General features: G+C 47.0%; 1 pseudogene across 1 annotated transcript; it reads right to left on the bottom strand.

Moving 5' to 3' along the window:
* Window positions 1-7,035: 7,035 nt before the first annotated feature.
* Window positions 7,036-19,437, bottom strand: LOC308482978 (chemerin-like receptor 1 pseudogene; annotated as a pseudogene). The gene is made up of 2 exons (XR_013991452.1): window positions 19,074-19,437; window positions 7,036-10,571 (listed from the first exon to the last, which is right to left on the bottom strand). The product of XR_013991452.1 is annotated as a chemerin-like receptor 1 pseudogene (transcript).
* Between the last annotated feature and the right edge of the window lie 466 nt (window positions 19,438-19,903).

Here is a 19,903-nt window from a genome sequence, read left to right as displayed (position 1 = left end):
TTCCCTGGCCACTGCTTTAGTGAGAAGTAGTTGCAGGAAGCCTGTCGCCTCTAGGTTATAGCTCTGTATTTGTATTCACATCTGTACATCTCAGTTGGGCTTTGTGCAAGAGAAATCATCCTGCAGAATCGGTACCCAAAACTCCTAGGTTGTGAACCCTAAGCAAATACTTCTCTGCACTAGAGAACAAATCCCTCTTCTCTATATAACAAGCTTCTGTTATCTGGAGAGCCTCAGGTTTCCTCTTGGCATTTGCCGACTACATAGACTCCGATATCGCCACTTTGCATGTCGTCTTCTCTGGATGTCTTAATTATTTTTAGTGCCCCTCTCATTATCCCATCGCTGAACTACAGTTGAACAACAGTTCCTGTTGTTGGAGAGGAGCTCAACAATGGAATCCAGTGAACAACCCGTACTACAGCACTTTTGGAGGGCTTCATTTCTAAGAATTGCAGGCCTTTTCCCAGATCTTGGCAGGATGGGAACAGTTGTGGTTGGGGGTTAGAAAAAGAGTGAACTGGGGCTTCTGGTCCTGCCTGCCTTAATGGAGGCAGCCCTCAGGACAGCAAACGAAAAATAAGGATGACATGGTAGATCACCTTTGCAAATTCCCTCCAGGGCTGGGGAGAATGGGCTTCACTTGCATGAGATGTGAGAGGCAGCAAGACGCTGAGTGCAAGAAAACCTCACCTGGTGAAAACCCTCCTACACCACTATTAAGAAGCAGAAGTTCTCTGTTTAATTGGATGTTAAATCTGCTTTAAAGTACTGGCACATGGTAGGAAAGGATTGCAACAACATACTGTTGGAATATACCAGCTACATGGATCAAAGGTTTGTATTGAGAGATGATTTTCTTTGGAGTGAGAGGGAGAGGGAAGCCCACGTTTTCTATATTTAGGATTTGGCAATCCTCTCTGGAATATAAAATAAAAATATATTTAGAAGTGAGGAAGGGATGTTGGAGTAATACTGATATTAACAAGCAAAAATGGAAACACTGAAATGAAAGGGGGAGGGGAAGCTCAAGTATAACAGTATTGGAAAGGCAAGAGTAGTTCCCTTCACCTCCATTTATAAACAGCAGACAAGGAAAATTTAGATTTGTGTGTGCTACTGATGGAATGTAATCTAAGATAAAGTTTAATTAGGCCATAAATCTCTTGCTGGAAGGAAAATAATTTGGGGGCTGTGATAATAATGCTGCAGAGTTGGAAAGGATTAAATCTTCAGCACATTTGAAAACTGCCCGCCTTTTCCTAGGCTGAGAGGGAAATGGCGAAGATCTGCAACATGTTTTACTATTGAGGCAGAATGGTTTCTAGCAGACTGTCGCTTGTTCCGAAACATTGAAGCAGGGGACGGAGAGAGATAAAACCCCTGAGAAACTTTGAGATTCAGTTCTGCCCCAAGCCACGATGGGAGAAAACAGCAACTGGGAAGTTAAAGAGACAACAGCATATATGGACACAAGGAATCTCCATGGATATAACAGTTTTCACACGCAGGGCAGAATAAAGATAATAGTTTGAGTTCCTTATTTGAAGCTTTAAATTTATATATTGTAACATCACAAATGGAAATCATTAATTATGTAGCTGCTGGCTAAGGGATGATTATTATAACTAAAATGTAACTGACATTAATTAAGATTATGGAACACAGTGACATAAGATCAGAAATGCACCCAAACCATGCAGGGAGCCACTTTAACTAAAATGTATTAATTGATAGTTGATTGGCACTTTGATAATGGTATATAATTTGGGAATTCTTACTGTTATAATTTGGCTATTGTTGGGGATATATTGGGAAACTAATTTTTAAAAAAATATTTTAAAACCACAGTGAATTGGGGAAGGAGGGGGACGTTCTGTCCTTTAGACTAGTTCTGAAGAACTACCCCCTTCTACTTTCCGTGTACTCAGCTCTGTGTGTTCTCTCTGTTTTGCTGAGCAAATATTCTTTGCATCTCCCTTGGGAGGAGAAAGCTCTTTTAGAGCTGGAACAGCTTCAATTTCTGGAGGGGCTTTGATAACAAACAACTACTATTCCTTGGTGTCACTGCATTAAATTTTCATTTATTTAGCCCATTTTTTGTATTCTGGTCATGCTTTGGCAGAATACTTGGAAGAGAAACCAACAGGTTTTGCCAAATGTCATTGTTAAGAGATAATAATTTTTAAAAAAATCTGGCTGTTATGCAGCTGGGCTTAATTTTCAAGCATCTGGTGGCAAAATCTAACGTGTAGAGGTTAAGGCAAACAACGGTACCTGTTGGGGGAATTATGAGGACATTCCACCGAGGAATGTGGGGTATTTTGCCTGAGAGGATCAGCAAGGGAAGAGAGTATAGAATATTTTGTCATGGACGCGAAAAACCCCCACATTCCAGCTGTTGAAGGTGTATCTTGAAGGCTGTGCCCATGATTAGTGCTTCTGAGCATGCACAAAGTGCCTTCCCACTTGACCCTGAAGTCCGAAGTGAGGGGAAAGTTTCAGGGCCGACAATGGGACGTAACACAGCAATCATTCAAGAAATGGAAGCTGTGAGTTGATGTCATAAACAGAAACCCACCAAATGCACCCCACTTAGCTTTCCAGGTGGACACGGGTGGCGCTGTGGGTTAAACCACAGAGCCTAGGACTTGCTGATCAGAAGGTTGGCAGTTCGAATCCCCGCAACGGGGTGAGCTCCCGTTGCTCAGTCCCAGCTCCTGCCAACCTAGCAGTTCGAAAGCACGTCAAAGTGCAAGTAGATAAATAGGTACCGCTCTGGCAGAAAGGTAAACGGCGTTTCCGTGCACTGCTCTGGTTCGCCAGAAGCGGCTTAGTCGTGCTGGCCACATGACCTGGAAGCTGTACACCGGTTCCGTCGGCCAATAAAGCAAGATGAGCGCCGCAACCCCAGAGTCGGCCATGACTGCACCTAATGGTCAGGGGTCCCTTAACCTTTTAGCTTTCCAGAGAGGAGCACAAGAGAAATATGCAGTCTTTGTAACATTTGCTTTATTGACAAGCACACAAGCAGATCACGAGTGGAAGCAAACAGGCAAGTCTTCAAGGCAACAATCTCCAGAGCTACGTGGCCTTCAGCCTAAGGTGCTCTCCTTTCAAGCAACACTAGCTTATTCTCTCCCCACCCCCTGCCCCTCTCTAGGACCCTTTCAGCTGTAAAAGCACTATCATATGCAGACCACCTGTCTCTGCGGCTCGAATTGCCCATTTAGGAACATCTACAGCCATCAAAGGAACACTTAAGGCTCTCTGGATAACAATCCTTGAGTCCAATTAGGCATCACTGATAGACCATGCTGAAAGGCCCATTTGCAGTGCACAATGAGCTTGCAATATTCTAACCAGAGGATATGGAAAATGAGTGGACTCATTCTATGATTTCTAGACTCCGGCTCAGAGGGATAAGCTGTTGTCAAGCTGGAGGCATTATGGTTCTTTGTTCAAAACTGAGTTGAACTAGGGGACAGGAAATCCCAAAAAGGCATTTCTGAAGCTGCTTTCGGAAGTCTGGCCCTACTGCCTTGTGTCACATGGCAATACAAACTTAGACTTGTTAGCTCTTAAAATTAATAGCTGTGCTGGTAACGGGGCAAGGCCTAGGGTGGAGTTTGTGGTTTTGTCGGATCTGGAAGTAGAGCCTACTTCAAAACCTCCCTATTCACAGAGAAGCAAGCAAGCTGTTTATATTTGAAAGCCAGTCTTGTTCCTTGGGTTTCTTGCAACTTCTCCTCCCCTTTCCCAAATCAGCCAGGTCAGTACTTTGCTGATTAATGACATCAACTAATTCAACTGTGAAATTTAACAATAATTAATAAAAGTGTTGCAGATTAGGGAGCTCCATGCAAAGGGGAAAGGCTGGCACATGTTAAATCGCTGGGCCCTCTGCCTGTATTGAGATGCTGGCAAGCAGATATTCCTTTCACTGCAATGTGCCTGAACAGCATGCAAATAATGGGACCTTCCCACTCTGCCTGGAGCCAGTCCTGAGACCTGTGGTATGAAGGGTGGTATGAAGATTGAATTAATAATAATAATATAATGGTACCTCGGGTTGCAGACACTTCAGGTTACAGATTCCGCTAACCCTGAAATAGTACCTCGGGTTAAGAACTTTGCTTCAGGATGAGAACAGAAATTGTGTGGCAGTGGCACAGCGGCAGCAGCAGCAGTAGCTAAAGTCGAACCTCAGGTTAAGAACAATTTCAGGTTAAGAACGGACCTCCGTAACGAATTAAGTTCTTAACCTGAGGTACCACTGCAATAATTTAAAGGTACACTGGTGATTCTTCTTCCTCATCTCACGTCTCAGCTGTGCAGAGTTGGCACCAGTGAATTCTGGGAGGAGGAGCCAAAGCCAAGATGGCCCAGATCCTGGTTCCTTGAGGACCACTGACCTGAAAGCAGGAGGAAGCAGTGGTTCAGTCAAGCCTATTGCTGCAGGTGTTTTAGCAGCAGAGCCCCCACTCCAATGCATTTGGCTTTGTCACTGGATGCTGTTTTTAGCACCAAGAGTTCAGTCTGGGTGCTGGCCAGAGGGCAGCTTTGGGCAAGATTCTCTGCGTAGGTCCTTGCCAATGTCACAGCTTTCCATTTTCTGTGGGCCCAATCCAGAAGGAAAGATGAGCAGAGGGCGCCACTCCTTTCTTGCTGTTCATAGCCTCACCAGGAGCAGGTGAGCATTCAGTCACCAGTGGAGGCTCATTCATTAGGGCAAAGGATGTGCTGAACAACTAGCTTCTGCCTCCCCTTCGCCAACTCTCGCCTGCCTGCCTGCCTGCCTGCCTTGCTTAACAACCCACCCCAGGGGTGGCCCTGCCCATTAACTTCCTCCTCCCAAGTGCTGTCCTTGCAGCCAGGAGGAGGAACAAACTATGGGACGCTTGCTGAGAAAGCGGCAAAGTCTACAGTGCAGGCTGAGCCTTGCGACTTTTCAGACTTCCAGCTACATCTCTCGATCTCTTTGCCGCCACCACAAACCCTGAAAGAGACAAGGCACACTTGACGCATGATGCCACAAATTGCTGCCTGCTTAAAAGCTTATGCGGAGGAAAAAAGCAAAGCAAAAACTGCTTCTATCCTTGCTTGATAGAGCCCTAATGCCCCTTTATACACACTCGCAAGTGATTGCATAAGGGGTGATGGGAGTTGTGAGGGGAAGCAGGAGGGGAACAACCTCGTTTCTGGAGGGGGGTATCAGAGCAGGCCCAACAGGAATGGCCCTACCATTGGGCAGAGGGAGGCAGCTGCCCTGGTTGGCAGTGGCCGTGAAGCTAACCTGCTGCATCCGGCAGCGGTGGAGGCTGCAGTTCCTCCCATAGCTAGTATTTCAGTTCTCAGCTGCCACTTGAGTTGAGTTCTGTTCATTGGAACGGTCAGTGCAAAGTCATCTTGTCCTTGGCAAAAGGCAGCAAAACGTCTTGGGCATCGCATGAGTCAGGCATCAGAGACGGCAGGCACAGTGTCGACAGCAATGAGGTGGGCAGTGTTTCCTGTTACAGGTACGCAAAAGTCATTTCTTTTCATCTCTGTAAACATCGGTTTTGATGATCCGGAGTCTCAAACAATCCCACAGAGATCTTGATTGGTAATCAAAATGTGCAGATGCAAGCTGAAGAGAAGTCGTGGGGGAGACGGTGTATAGAAAGGGAAATTATACTTCTCTTGAAACAGGGTTTGCGAAGGCCACCAGCGATGTCAAGTGACTGAAAGAGCATTTTGAACATTCTCCCATGTTGCGTGTAGGGTTGCCTCCTTTATTCTGGCAAAGTACAGGACGGGGTGGGGGTGGGGGGGTTGGAGGGAATCCGCCCGCCCCCCAAGCTGGTGCTGAAGTGTCTTCAAAGCAATCCATTACAATCTATTTCAATCTAACAGGATGGCCTCTCTGGAATTTGTTGCACATACATACACATAAATTTGCAAATCTGTCTGTGCTTGGCTATTCAGAGCTTAAATACATGACCTTTCACACACCCCTTTCAAACAGATGCGTTTGGAGCAGATCTCTTAACTTGGCACAGATTGAGAGAGAAGACCTGAAATACAGGACAAAACTGTATCAATACAGGACGTAGCGTTTCACATTGAAATACAGGACAGTCCTGTATTTATGCAGGGCAGGTGGCAACCCTAGTTGCATGTGTTCAGTGCATCTGGGCAGCAGTTTCTTCTGTAAATATCAAGTTTCTAGCCCTCATTGTTGCAAGCAAAACAAAAACAAACAAACAAAATGCAATCTGGGGATGTTAAAAAGCTGAGAAATTGGGGTTGCTGGTGTTTCAGGGAATCCAGTTCCCCATGACCCATCACCTCTTGGTGAAAAAATCCTGTTCACACTTAAATGCCTTTCTCAATCCAGCTGCAGTACATGTTCTCTCTACACCAGGGGTGGGAAGCTGGTGATGGTCCTGATGTTGCTGTACTGAAGTTCCAATTATCTCTGAACATCAGGCATACTGAGTGGGGCTGATGGACTGCAATGTCATCTTGAGGTCCAATGGTAGTAATAAATAATAATAATAATAATAATAATAATAATAATAATAATAATAATTCTCCCTGTCTGCTCTACACACACACACACACACACACACACACACACACACCCAACACTCCCTTATCTTTCAGTCAGCAGCTGGGTTAGGATGGAACGGTCCCCCATTTTTGCATTCCCCCTCAATAAAAAACATTTGCAATGATCAGATAATTTGCTGGACCACGAGTTAGCTCAGCTGGTTAGAGTGTGGTGCTAATAAGGCCAAGATAAGGGTTCAGTCCCCTTATGGGCCACCTGTATATTCATGCATTGTAGGGGGTTGGACTAGATGATGCTCGGGTTCCCTTCCAACTGCATTTCTATGATTCTATGAAATGCCCCTGGGGATTATAAAGAGACACAAGTAGACCAAATTTGAAAAATGAGGAATTTGCTTAAAAATCATCAAATGCACTTTGTGTATGAGAGAGAAAAGAAATAACCCAAAACTGCAAAAAAAAAAAAAAAAAAAAAGCAGGTGCTGGTGCTGAATCGGTTAAGACAGGTTTAAAAGCATTTTGAGTTAAAAGCATTCAGGGAAAGACCTTGGCTCAGGACTGAAGCAGCTGCCCTGATTGCAGCAGCTCCCAAGTTCACTCCCTGGGATCTCTACATAGGGTTGAGAGAGACTCCCTTTCTGAAACCCTGGAGAGCTGCTGCCAGTCCGTGCAGGCAATAGGGAGTTGGATGAGCCAATAGTCTGACTCAGTGTAAGGCAGCTCCGTACATTCCATGTGAGTGATTAAAAAGCACCACCCCACCCCAACTTATTGGTACACCATTAAGAAAAAAACAACTCTTTACGAAACACCTATAAAAACTGTAGATTGCATGCACTATTTTAGAAGAGGCACACACAAGGAGAGGGGGAGTTAGGCAAGACAACTCCCTGCTGAATTATAGTTCTGTGTTATTTAGTGGGTAGTAGCAATTTTGTATTCTTTGCCTCCAGCCTCCATCTTTGGCTGGCCATGGTCTGAAAGTGGGGCTCTCCTGCTGGGCCCAACTTCACCACAAAGCAGCGACATGGCAGGTTTCCACACTACAAAAAGCTGCTCTGACACCCTGTAAACTAAATGTTCTCAAGTTGTGGTTCATGAACCATTGGTGGTCCATCAGCTCCATCCAAGTAGTACATGGGAAAGTTGCAAAAGGGTCAAGAAGATGTACAGTACTTCATGTTTCCAGGGATGGCAATAGAGGCTATTTTGAGCAGCATCTTCAAGAACAAATGCAGAAGCAGGCGAATTGCTGAATAGGATCCGAGGGTAAAGCTGGCAAATGTCACACCCAACTTCGCAGAACTTTGCTCACTAAAACAGAGACAGCCGTTGCATTAGAGAGGCAAGGACGTAGTTCCTGATCTGGTTGCCTTCCAGATGATGTTGTCCCTGCAGCTTCCATTGCCCCATGTTGGCAGGTTCTGATGGAAATCGGAGTCATAATGATATCTGGAGGGCATCAGGTTGGGGAACGCTGCCCTGGATTAAGTCCAATTGATCACAGTAGGACTTAAATCTCAGTAGATATGGATCAGGGCATACCAAGGGGCCCGGGGCAGGGCACAAGAATCATGCCTTGCCACTCTGGCTCAGAGTGGCTGAGTCCACCTGCCCATCTATGTGCTCTCCAGGCTTCTCATCTGCTTCTCTGGGTGGCCAGGCAAGGCACACAGGCTCATCTGGGTACCTTGGTGGAGGAATTTGGCTGCTGGCATGGGCCATCACAGAGCAGACCTGACCCCAACGGCCATGGGGGAATTCATTGGTGGAGCGAGCAAGCGTTTTGAGTTTCTGGCTCATGGTCTCTCCCAGTTTTAGAGGTGCCAGTACTGCTCCTTGCCAAGGGTACAAGGGACGAGGGGATGGGCACCAATGCAACTCTGTGCCAAGGGAACTTAGGTACACCTCTGGGCAGGATTACACAGCACACTGGTGATCAGGACTAAGAGGCATTGAGGAAGGCTGAGAAGTCCCAGGTTGGCAGAGTTGTGTGCATTTAGCAATGCTGACAACACAAGGGCAGAGTAAAATGTCTTACCTTGTGTCAGGGACTAACTGGACAGAGAGGAGTGGTGGGAGGCACCAGCCGGGGAACCCCCAAGGGAAACCCCAGAGGAAGAAGGCTCCGAGCCTGGGAGTCAGTGATGGGACACTAAAGAGAGGTCAGCAGGAGAGGCAGGGCTGGATGCTGAAGGGGCAATGGAGTTTAGTGAGCAGGGAGAGCCGGTGACAGGAAGCAGTTCAGACTCCAAGGCTGAAGCTGCTGAAGAATCCAGAGAGTCTGCTTCTCCTACTGTGGCAAGCTCTCTTCCCCCCTGGTCTCCAAGAACACACAGAATAAAGAGGAGGACAGAGACCAGAGGTGCGCAGACACAGTTTGAGACTGCTTGGAAAACATCTGGGAGAGGAGGAGCCTTAGAAAGAGTGGGAGACAGGGAGCTTCAGTCTGGGCAACTGCTCCATAGAGGCAAGACCTGCTGGGAAGGGTTGCTGAGTTGTCTGCCATTTCCTTGAATAAAAAGTTGACTTTACTGGCAACGGAGCCTTGTGTCTTTCGTCCTGACCTGTGTCTGACTCCAGCCCTGACACCTTGTGAGTCTCAGCCTTATTTTTAAAATGTTCAGTTTCTAGCCCTTGTGATTGCAAAAAAAAAAAAAGGCTTGAAGATGGATGGGCAATATCTAGGGAAATCTCAGGATTCAAGAAAGGGAAGCCTGAGCAGGATTTCTAATTGTCAGAGGTGAGCTTTCATTACCTAATTCCTTGTCCCTCCTTATAACGAGCAGGAATAGGATAATTCTCCTCTCTTTTTAACCTTGAAAAGACGTATGTCAGTTTTGCAGAATTGAAAATAGGCTGCAGAATGTCGCTGCATGGGACCTTGCTGCAGAATGTTGTTGTATCTAAATGCACAGTATACACAGGTCTGTGTTGAGAGATCCTCTCCTCTCCAGCTGCACAGTCAATGGAGCACTGTGATGAGATACGGTGACTTTAAAAAGAAGAGTGCCTTCTCTGGTTTCTGCAACACTGACAGTTGCTTATCTCAAACACTGGTGGCCACTGGTGCCTCTTCAAAAGCTGTCTTGAAGACCTGCAGCAAAGACCTCCTTACTGCATCCTTGAACTCCTGCCCCACAAAGACATAGAGCAAGGGGTTGATGCAGCTGTTGAACAAGGCCAGACACTTGGAAAGAGGGATGGCCACCAGGTGCACAGCATCTGGAACAGCATCCATAGAGATCCTTGCCAGAGCCAGGGCATGGTAGGGCAGCCAGCAGAGGAAGAAACAGAAGACCACCCTGGTAACCACCAAGAAGGGCTTGCTGGACTTGTTGAGCTTCTTCTTGTGCATGGTCACCACCAGGATGGTGTAGGAGATGGAGATGACCAGCAAGGGCAATAGGAACTGGTAGAGAAAGATACAGATGGTGAGGACTTCTGCTTCCTGCCAGTCCTGGAATATGTCCAGGTTGTTGCAGGAGCTCCGGTTATTCTTCTCCACTGAGATCTCAGTGAAGAAGTAAGAGCTGGGGACGAAGAAGGTGAGGGAGATCATCCAGAGGAGCCCGCAAGTCCCCCATGTGAGGCGCGGGGTCCGATAGTTCTGGCACCAGACGGGGGCCACCACCAGCACGCAGCGGTCCACGCTGATGGAGCTGAGTAGCAGGACACCGCTGCACACGCTCAGCCCAAAAAGGCAGTTGGCCACCTTGCAGGCCACTGAGCCAAAGGGCCAGTGCAGGTCCAGGGCCAAGTTCAACACTGTGACGAAGATTAGGGAGGTGGAAGCCAAGTCGGCCAAGGCAAGGTTGAAGAACCAAATGGTGTTGGAGGTCCAGCGGAGCTTCCAGCCGGTGACCCACAACACTATCCCATTCCCAGTCACTCCAGCTAGGAAGATGAAGCTGAAGATCACTCCAGTGATGATCTTTACAGTGCTGCGCACAGTGGCTTCCTCCAGGACCAGAGAGGATGATGAGACATTGCCTGCTGGGCTTGTTGACATCTCCCTGCCAAAGAGAGGAGAGAAAACCCATTAATTATAATTTTTATATAGTGCCATCACTTATGTTGGGGTGGAGAGCTCATTGGTTGGGCTCCAACTCCCATCAGCCCTAGTCAGCGTGGCCAAAGGTCAGAGATGATGGGAGCTGTCGCCCAGCAACAGCTGGAGGGCCACAGGTATCCCATCCCTGTACTAGTGTATCATGGATGGCCAAACAGTCGCAGGTGGAATAGGTCATGGGCTCCCAAATTGTGGTTCATGGACCACCAGTGGTCTAGCAGCTTCATTCAGGTTGTCCACAGTGTGTGGATTTGTAGTTGAAGAAAAGAGATGGTGCATTCCTTGCATTAATCATACACACTGGTTTTGATTGTATTTTTTATTGCTTCTTCCATTTCTTATATTGTATTTTACTGCAATGCAATCTGAATTCTAGGGAATGCAATATTTAAGAAAGAAAAGAAGCAACAGTAATGCAATTTAGAATCATGCAGCATCTAGCACATTAGAATTGTTGCAAAAGGCAGAAATAGTGATCCACCAATACCCTCTGCAATTGTCAAGTGGTCTGTGGGGAAAGGAGGTTTGGAAACCACTGGAATAAGTTGTAGTGGTTTGAGGTTCCCCCTGGATCTATGGGCCCGGATGTGGCACTGAGTGGGGCATGAGCTCGTCCCGTGCTTTCCTGCAGCACATAGTTAAAACTATGGAATATGCAGAGATGGCCACCAGTTTGGATGATGTTAGAAGGGGATTAGACAAAATCACGGAGGGTACTAGCCATGGCGACTATGCTGTCAAGTGTCAGCATACCTATGAATGCCTGAAGCTGTGAATCACAGGTGAGCAGAGTGTTGATGCCCACAGATTGCAGGCTTCCCCAAAACATCTGGTTGGCCTCTGGGAGAATAGGAGGCTGGACCAGAGGGGCCTTTAGTCTGATCCAGGAAGGTTATTCTTAAGTTCCTGTGCTGAGTGCTCATTGCAAAGCCACACCAAGGCTAAGGGAGCTGTCCAGGGTTAGGTGCTGTAATTTCCCCAATAGCAGCACTTTCTCATACTCTGGACTTGGGGTACATGAGGTCCTTGGCCATCACTGCACCACCTAAATGATAAGCACCATCACCTTCATCATTATTTTGAGCAGGGATAAAAGGGCAACAAGGTGTGTTCTGCATCCTCGCTGCAGCTTTTCAACCCCCCACCCTCCTCTTTCCGTTCACAGCAAGAGTCTGCAGCCAATGCAAGAGTCTGCAGCCCAAAGGGAAAACTCAGCCCTCCATGCACTCAGCCACTAAAATCTAGGTGGCTTGTAAGAGTAGAATAAGGAGGTATATGGGTGGGTGGTCCTTCTAGCTTTTCCTGTAGTATGAGTTGCATGGAAATGCAAACAATTAGACACAACACACCCATGCTCTCTTATCTTGTCTTGATCATATTCATATGGTGTGCACATGGAAAAACCCACAAGAGAATTAAGATTAACATTTTTGTTTGATCCACCATGCAGTCAGCATATTGGTAATTAATTGAGGGATCTTATCTCTCTCCTCTCTTTCTTGTTTCCCTTTTGTAAATTTGTCCTTATGATTTGAAAACCTCAATAGTATAGACAGATAGATATAGATATGGATATGGAAAAAAGAAGGCAGACTTGTAGGGGGTTGACTAAGGGCACACAGATTGGTGGGGCAGTGCCCAGTTCACCCTATTGGACTAAGCCTCCTCTAGGATCTACGAGTGAAGGGGGGGGGGAAGGTTGCCTGACTGGAGGGGCCAGGATTTCTGGGTTTTCATCCAAAGGAGAACCCTGTACTCCCTTTTCAGTTCTGTTCCAACACTCCTTTCTCCCACCCACCCACCACCCTTTGCAATTACTATATATCAGTAAGTGAAATTCTCAAGGGCAATCTCTGTTGCTCTGGTTACAGCACAACTTCTTTCTAGCTGGGAATATTACGCAGAGCAGAGGGGAGGGAGGAGCGTGAGCTCGAGGGCAGCTTGGATGAATGAAGCGCCGTTCAAAGCAGAAAGTTGCATAAGGGGTTGTAGAGATGTTCTGTTGCCAAGAGATGGGAAGAGGCAGAGCAAGCAGAGCTGCCATGGTGGGAGGTGGTCAGTGATGACATGTGCCAAGCCCTCATGGAGACAGTTCTCCTGCACCCAAACCCCACAGTGCCTCTCTTTCTAAATTCAACATTCATGTTGAAGGCAAACATGTAGGAATATGTTAATGACGTAGATCGGGGGAAAGGTACTGGTGGATCTAATCTCTCCTTTCGGATTTGCAAAAACAAATGTAGAAAATCGTGAGAGCTTTTTTGAAATCATAGCACATTTTATTTATTTTTATTTTCTGCATTCAAAACCCACCTTTCCTGTAAGGAACTCCAGGTGACATACATGGTTCTCTTCCTCCTCATTTCATCCTCACAACCACCCTGTGAGGTAGGTAAGTGACTGGCCCAAAATCACCCAGTTTGCTTCCTGGCTGTGTGGGGATTTGAACCCTGGACTTCCAAGTCCTAGTCCGACACTCTAACCACTGCACCACACTGAATTTTCAGCTTGTAACAATGTTAATAGCATTCAGCGTTCAGTTGTGCAATGATAATTTTGATGGTGGCGGGGGTTTAATATAAGACTATTCTTGAATCCAGAATTTTGGCAATTCAGATTTGGAGGAGAGAGAAAAATCTGCTGGATCTCTCTCGGATGAAAACTTAGGTTTTCGGCTCCGCTTCTTGCATCCCTGCTGGAGATCACCATCTGTATGCAATCTTGTTATGCAACACGCCTGCGGCTGTATAAATAACATCGCTATTGTTGCGTCTGGCCTGCTGGGGACGGCTGTAACCTAGAAGCTCTCTGCGTGTGGGTGGTACACATTGTGCAACCTTTCTCAAAACTCATTCCAGCTGCTGTTTAAATGCCCAGAGACATACAACCTGGAAACAGCAAAATAAAAAAGGTATACAGGTAGCTGGGGGTTGCAGGACCACCATTTTTACTAACCCCCTGCTCTTCTGCTGTTAACAGCAGCCCAGCACAGAAGTGAAGCAGGTGAAAATTCCACACTCTCTGTGTCAGGAAAAACTGTTCTCAACCGATTTTGTGTACTGAGTACAAAAAGCCAGGCCAGTGAAAAGAAAAGTCACCAGTCTGCAGGAGATTTTGAAAACGGCACCTTTCCCCCCGTTTCCTGATGATCTATGAAAAAGGAACTGGACCATCATTTTGCAGCAAAACGCCCATGTTTACATTTTGCGCCCTATTACTTTAACATTGACTTCGTTGGACTGGTCATGTTCGGATGCCTGGATTATCGTCTTCCAAAGCAACTACTCTATTCCCAATTTAAGAATGGTCAGCGTAATGCCGGTGGACAACAAAAGAGGTTTAAAGATGCTCTCAAGGCAAATCTTAAAAAATGTGGTATAAACACCGGCAACTGGGAAACACTGGCCTGCGAGCGCTCCAATTGGAGAACAGCCTTTGAAGAAGCAAGAATTCAGGACAACAGGTGGGAAAGAGCTAAGAGGAAGGCACGTTTGGCAAATCCTCACCGTGATCAACTCCCGCCCAGAAACCTATATCCCCCCTGTGGAAGGATGTGCGGATCCAAAATTGGCCTCCACAGTCACTTAGAGACACACTGTTAAGACCTCAGGGAAGACACTCTTACTCAGCTACCAGTGATCACCGAAGAAGAAGAAGACGACTTTTGCAACTGGCTACCTTACCAGAATCGCACTTCACGCCATGATGTTGATGGGACTCTAGGCACAAGGGCAGGAATCTGCAGGCTGCCAGATATTGTTGGACTACCATACTGTCACGTGACAAATACAGTGGTACCTCGGATTAAGTACTTAATTCGTTCCGGAGGTCCGTACTTAACCTGAAACTGTTCTTAACCTAAAGCACCACTTTAGCTAATGGGGCCTCCTGCTGCTGCGGTGCCGCCGAAGCACAATTTCTGTTCTCATCCTGAAGCAAAGTTCTTAACCTGAAACGCTATTTCTGGGTTAGCGAAGTCTGTAACCTGAAGCGTCTGTAACCTGAGGTACCACTGTACATCATGTTCATTTAGTAAGGCCTTTAATGTCATGGCACCGCTAATGTGGAGCTACTAAATTAGGCACCTCCAGTTCTGTATTTCACCCAGCGGTCTGACTGGATATAACGCACCTTCCTTCATCGTTTACAAAGGCAGCACAGAACAGAGTTAGCGGGGTGCATCTCTGTAGAGAACTAAGCAGGGGAAGATGACTGCGAAGATGCTGCTTGTCTCCTTTTGCGCCTCGCTTGTCCCTTCCTAACAATAACTAGGGCCGAATTTCCAGGGTCCCGTCCCGACCCCCAGCTCTCTAGAAAGGGAAGCGAAACCCCAAGAGCACGTTTGCCCCTTCAGATGCGCGCCGCAATCCCTTTCTGCTCCAATATTTCCGGCACCACCTTAAAGGCCGGAATTCTTTACATTTCCATAGAGAGCGGAGAGAAGTCGGGGAAGTGATCAGGCCAAGCCACGGAGGGCTTGTAGCGCGAGCTGGAACTATTCAAAGCGCAGTGTGCCTCTTCTTTTTTAAAAGCTTCCTTATTTATTAAAGCTGGGAGGAAACTGGGAAAGGGGATTCTTATTGGTGCATGGAGGCAGATGTTCAACCGGTGTGGTTTTTCTCAGCATTCCCTCCTCCATGGGGGGGGGGGTGAGCTCGACCTGTTGAACTATGCTGCCTCTTATGCCTGGATAGCTCAGTTGACTAGAGCGTGGTGCTGATAACGCCAAGGTTGCAGGTTCAATCCTCGTATGGGACAGCCGCTTATTCCTGCATGGCAGGAGGTTGGACTAGATGATCCTTGGGGTATCTTCCAATTCTGATTCTATGTAGCCACCGGTAGTGGGTATGTGCGCCAATACTGGCGCTCGGTTGTCCAGGTAGCGGGCGGGGCGCGCCTCGCCCCTGCTATTCAGCCCGTTAGCTGCCTCCAAGCGGGCATCTCCTTCTGCATGAGGCTCATCAATCAACCTCCCCGCGACGGGGCGGGACATCTGCAGGCAGGCTCGCCCGCTCCCATTCCTGCGCCCTCGTCCCCGGTGGCGACGGCGGGAGGTTTGCTAATAATGACGGATTAGGATGAGCCAGCCGGCCCCGCGGGCCGCTTTGGGACACCGGAGCCGTCGGGGGAGCGCAGGGCCACGTGCTCCGGAGCCGCCAAGGCCCATTAGGCGCGCTAATTGATGCACGCCCAGCTGCTTCAACGCACGCACAGCTAACAAACGCCAGGCGCGCCGCCGGCGAGCTGTTAATTCATTAAGCGCTTTCTCTCCAGACAAGGCGGAGGAAAGAGTTGGCCGCGGAGGAAAAGGTTTAATCGAGGCTTGAGAACACAGCGCGACGCCCTCCGATTTATTAACTCCCGCTCTGACCACTGGACGCCACTCCCGTCGCCTTGGTGAGAAGACGACGAAGGGATCTCGATCCTTCGGACTTTTCGTCTTAAAGCCGTATCCCTACCTCCGCCTTCCCTTCTGTAAGAAGGGTATCCGCTCCAATATCTATTGCCTAATAAAATCTAATTACGGTATATTATTGCACTGATCAGTGTTGCTGGGCAGAAAAATCTTGCGCTGCTTAATTTTTCCGCGGGAAAGAAAATTCCCTTTTATAAGTTCATTAGTAACCATGAGTGGGTGCCAGCTGTGAGTACAATATTAGGCAAGCTTTGTACTTTCAAAGTGTTTAGCCTAAATACAAGTAAAATAAACCTTGTTAAATTAGATTACTCTCTAGGGCAGGTAGCCACGATAGTGCTCTCCAGATTTCACCCCCGTCAGCCCCAACCAGCAAGTGTCAGAAAATTATGGGAGTTAAATACATAAGCAGAAGTAGTAAATATTTAAAGAACCAGAAGGGGAAGTTGAAGGAACTCACGGGGGGGGGGGGTCCATTTTCTTTTATATGACAAATGTTATATTGTGTTGTTTGATTCAATATAAAACTGTAAAAAAACAATAAAATCTTCCAAAAAAAAAAAAAAAAGGAAAAGAAATTATGGGAATTCAACATCATCTGGAGGGTCCATGTTGGCTAACCTTGTTTTAGGGCATCCCCCCACCCCCGATGCAAACTGGCTTGTTTCTGATTTGTTACACTATGGAAATTATCCTAATTTGCATGACAATATTATCTGGGCATTTTCCCAGTTCAAAATTTTCCTGAAAACCCATATTGCTGACATTTATATCCCTCCTTTTTTCCAAGGTGCCCAATTCAAGGTGGTTATATTGATATACAAAGCATGCCCATGCAAGTAGATAAATAGGTACTGCTGTGGCAGGAAGGTAAATGGTGTTTCCTTGTGCTCTGGTTTCCATCACAGTGTTCTGTTGTGCCAGAACCGGTTTAGTCATGCTGGCCACATGACCCAGAAAGCTGTCTGTGGACAAACACCGACTCCCTTGGCCTGAAAGTGAGACAAGTGCCGTAACCCCATAGTCGCCTTTGACTGGACTTAACCATCCAGGGGTCCTTTACCTTACCTTACCTACAAAGCCGCAAAACAGCTTGTGTCCCAAACAACTGAACGAGTGCCTCTGCACATACAGAGCTGCCCAAATGTTAATGTGAGTGGGGGAGACTCTTGCTGATGGTACCACAATCTTTTGGGATCCCAGGGACAGTGGTGCACAGGAGAGCCTTCTCTGTGGTGGCCCCTTGCAATGGAACTCCCTCACTTCAGCGAGCCACTTGGCACTTTCATTGTACTCTTAGGACTCAGTTTCATCTTGTCCTCTGCTTTCACCCCCAGGGAAAAGCACTCTTTAGTGCTCAATTGGAGCAAACAACAGTTCGAGTTTTCTCCGTATTGACATTTGTTCTGATTTAGCGCTAAAGAGTTGGTTTTCCCCAAGAAAGGAGTGGTGCGAGGGGAAAGCCACTCTGACCTCTGCCTAGAGTGGAAAACTACTTAGATCTGTGCTTCCCCTCCACTTCTGCACTCTAGTAGTTTCTGTCTTGTTTTAATTACAGTTCCAAGTGACGTTTTAGTGATATACAATGTTTGAGCCAGGGCTTTTTTTCAGCCAGAACTCAGTTCCAGAACTCGGTTCCAGAACCTCAGGTGGGCACCACTGCCATTATAAGAGAACAAGGAAGGCATTCATGATGAGATTCTTGCATTGCAGGGGTTGGACTAGATGATCCTTGGGGTCCCAACTCTACAATTATATGATTCTCTCTCCATTTACGCTGCCTCAAGTAGCAGCATACTAAACAGAGCAGAAGCTGCTCCACATACTGTAGAATTCCTATACGGAGAGCAATTTACCTGCAGGGAACAGAATTAACCCCCCAGGTGTGAGAGTCCCTCTCCCCTACACACCCACACCCACCCACATATCAGACAGTTTCACTGCATGAAAATGCTTTCCGGGCAGAAATTTTGTGACCTGTGAAGTTGCTCTTTAGAACAAGCATTGAAGGGTCCCAAGATCTAGGGAAGAATTGTGGCCTCTTTGCCTTTGGGTTTCCTTAAAGAAATGAAAGGAGAGAGTGGATCCTCCATATTCAGAATCAGTGTACCCTTGTGGGATGCTAGGTGGGAACAAAGAACAAGGAGTTCCAATTACTTTCTTGCCTTGATTGTGAGTTTCTCAAAGACATTTGACTAGTCACTTTTGAAGGCAAAGCACCAGGCAACATGGACTTTAAGTCACATCTAATAAGATGATTTATATAGAGTTCCTTTCGGCAGCAATCACTTACTCATTTACCTGGGAATAGGTCCCACTGAACTTACTTCTGAGTAGACATGTATAGGGATTAACAACCCAAACACTTAGGTCCGCCTCTGCCTCAGTTTCCCCATCTATGAAACGGTCCTATTACCACCTGTTATCTGTGGCCACGTTACAGCACCAGATTTCTAACTCCCCAAAGCACCTCCAAAGGGGGGGGGGGGAAATACACCTGCATGTTAAAAGGATGCATCTTATATATCCTTTTCTAGCACAGGGGAGTGTGTGCATGATCATGTATGGAGGGGGAAAAGAAGGAAGACTGAACACTGTTCCTACCCACTTTTTAATTTGGACCTAAATCAATTGAAAGAGATGGTTTTACAAAGTTGGATCTCTCCCCAGTTATGGTTTTAAAAAGGTAATTACTCTTGTAATAATTCGGTGGATAGGGCTTTAGAAAGGCTTTTGTCGTCAGGTTGTTAATTATTATCCATCGTTAGAAACAGGTGGTTTTACAAAGTTCCGTACCTCCTTACGCATGAAAAAGGCGATTATTATTATAATGACAAGTTTGTTGGAGATGGTCTTGGAAAGGCTTTTGTTGTTACACTGGTTAGTCATGTCTGCTCACTTCAGTGGGTCTACTCTGAGTAAGACTAGCATGGAATACAACCCATTATCTCTCCATCACCATCCTAAGGAGCTGGTGTATAAGAGGGAAAGGAGGAGGAGAAAAACCCTTTTGGGATCAAGCTGTCTTACCTTGCTTCAGGTGTGGTCAGTCTCTTCAACAGGTTAGAAAGGTAGTGAGTTCTGGCTGCCGCCTCCTCTGTCCATCTGCTGGCAGAAGGTGTGGGTGATTTTCTGCTAGCTCCCGAAGAAGAGTGGAAGATGCTGTTTGATCCAGACCCAGTAGGATGACCTGAGCCCAGTGCTGTGGGCAATGAAGCTAATGCTCCGTCTATTACTGAAAAGCCCCCAAGTACTGAGTGTCAGAGAAGCGGATTAGCTGTTCCCTGCAAGGTGATGCGGGGCTCGCTGGCATATCTTTGTCTTCCTGTGCGTGAGGGAGATGTGGAGCGTGTGAGACACGGGGAGAGAGCACGAGAGCAAGTGCTGAAGCTGGAAGGAGCAAGCCGGTCTATAAGGTAGCAAGAAACTCAGCTGCCCAATAGAATTGATGCAATAGGGAGCGGGGGTGTCTCCCTCGCAGACAATGGATGGGTTAATGCACTCTCCCCCAACACAATGTTTTGGACTACAACTCCTGTCTGCAGCAGCCAGCATGGGCAATGGTCAAGGGTGATGGTTCCTGCCTCAAAAATCTGGAGGGCCCCATGTTCAAAGGAAAGAAGAAAAACTGTGCTAGTGCAACACCCCCCCTTTCCAGCTCTTACTCTGCCTTTTCCTCTCCTTCAGCTGCACCATGGTGATGAACAACCCTGGACTTAAAAGAAGGATGCAACACAGGTGCAAGTGACAGTTCAGGCATTAGCTTGCTTTCTGATAATCTGAGTGATAGTTGTTGTCAGTGGCATCGCAAGGGGGGCAGGCAGTGCGCCCTGGGTGTCGTGTCTGGAGGGGTGACAAAA

Source organism: Podarcis pityusensis (genome assembly GCF_964106645.2).
Source record: "Podarcis pityusensis genome assembly, chromosome: 8".
NCBI lineage: Eukaryota > Metazoa > Chordata > Lepidosauria > Squamata > Lacertidae > Podarcis > Podarcis pityusensis.
The sequence above is the reverse complement of the archived record's forward strand: the minus strand, read 5'-3'. Positions and strand labels throughout refer to the sequence as shown.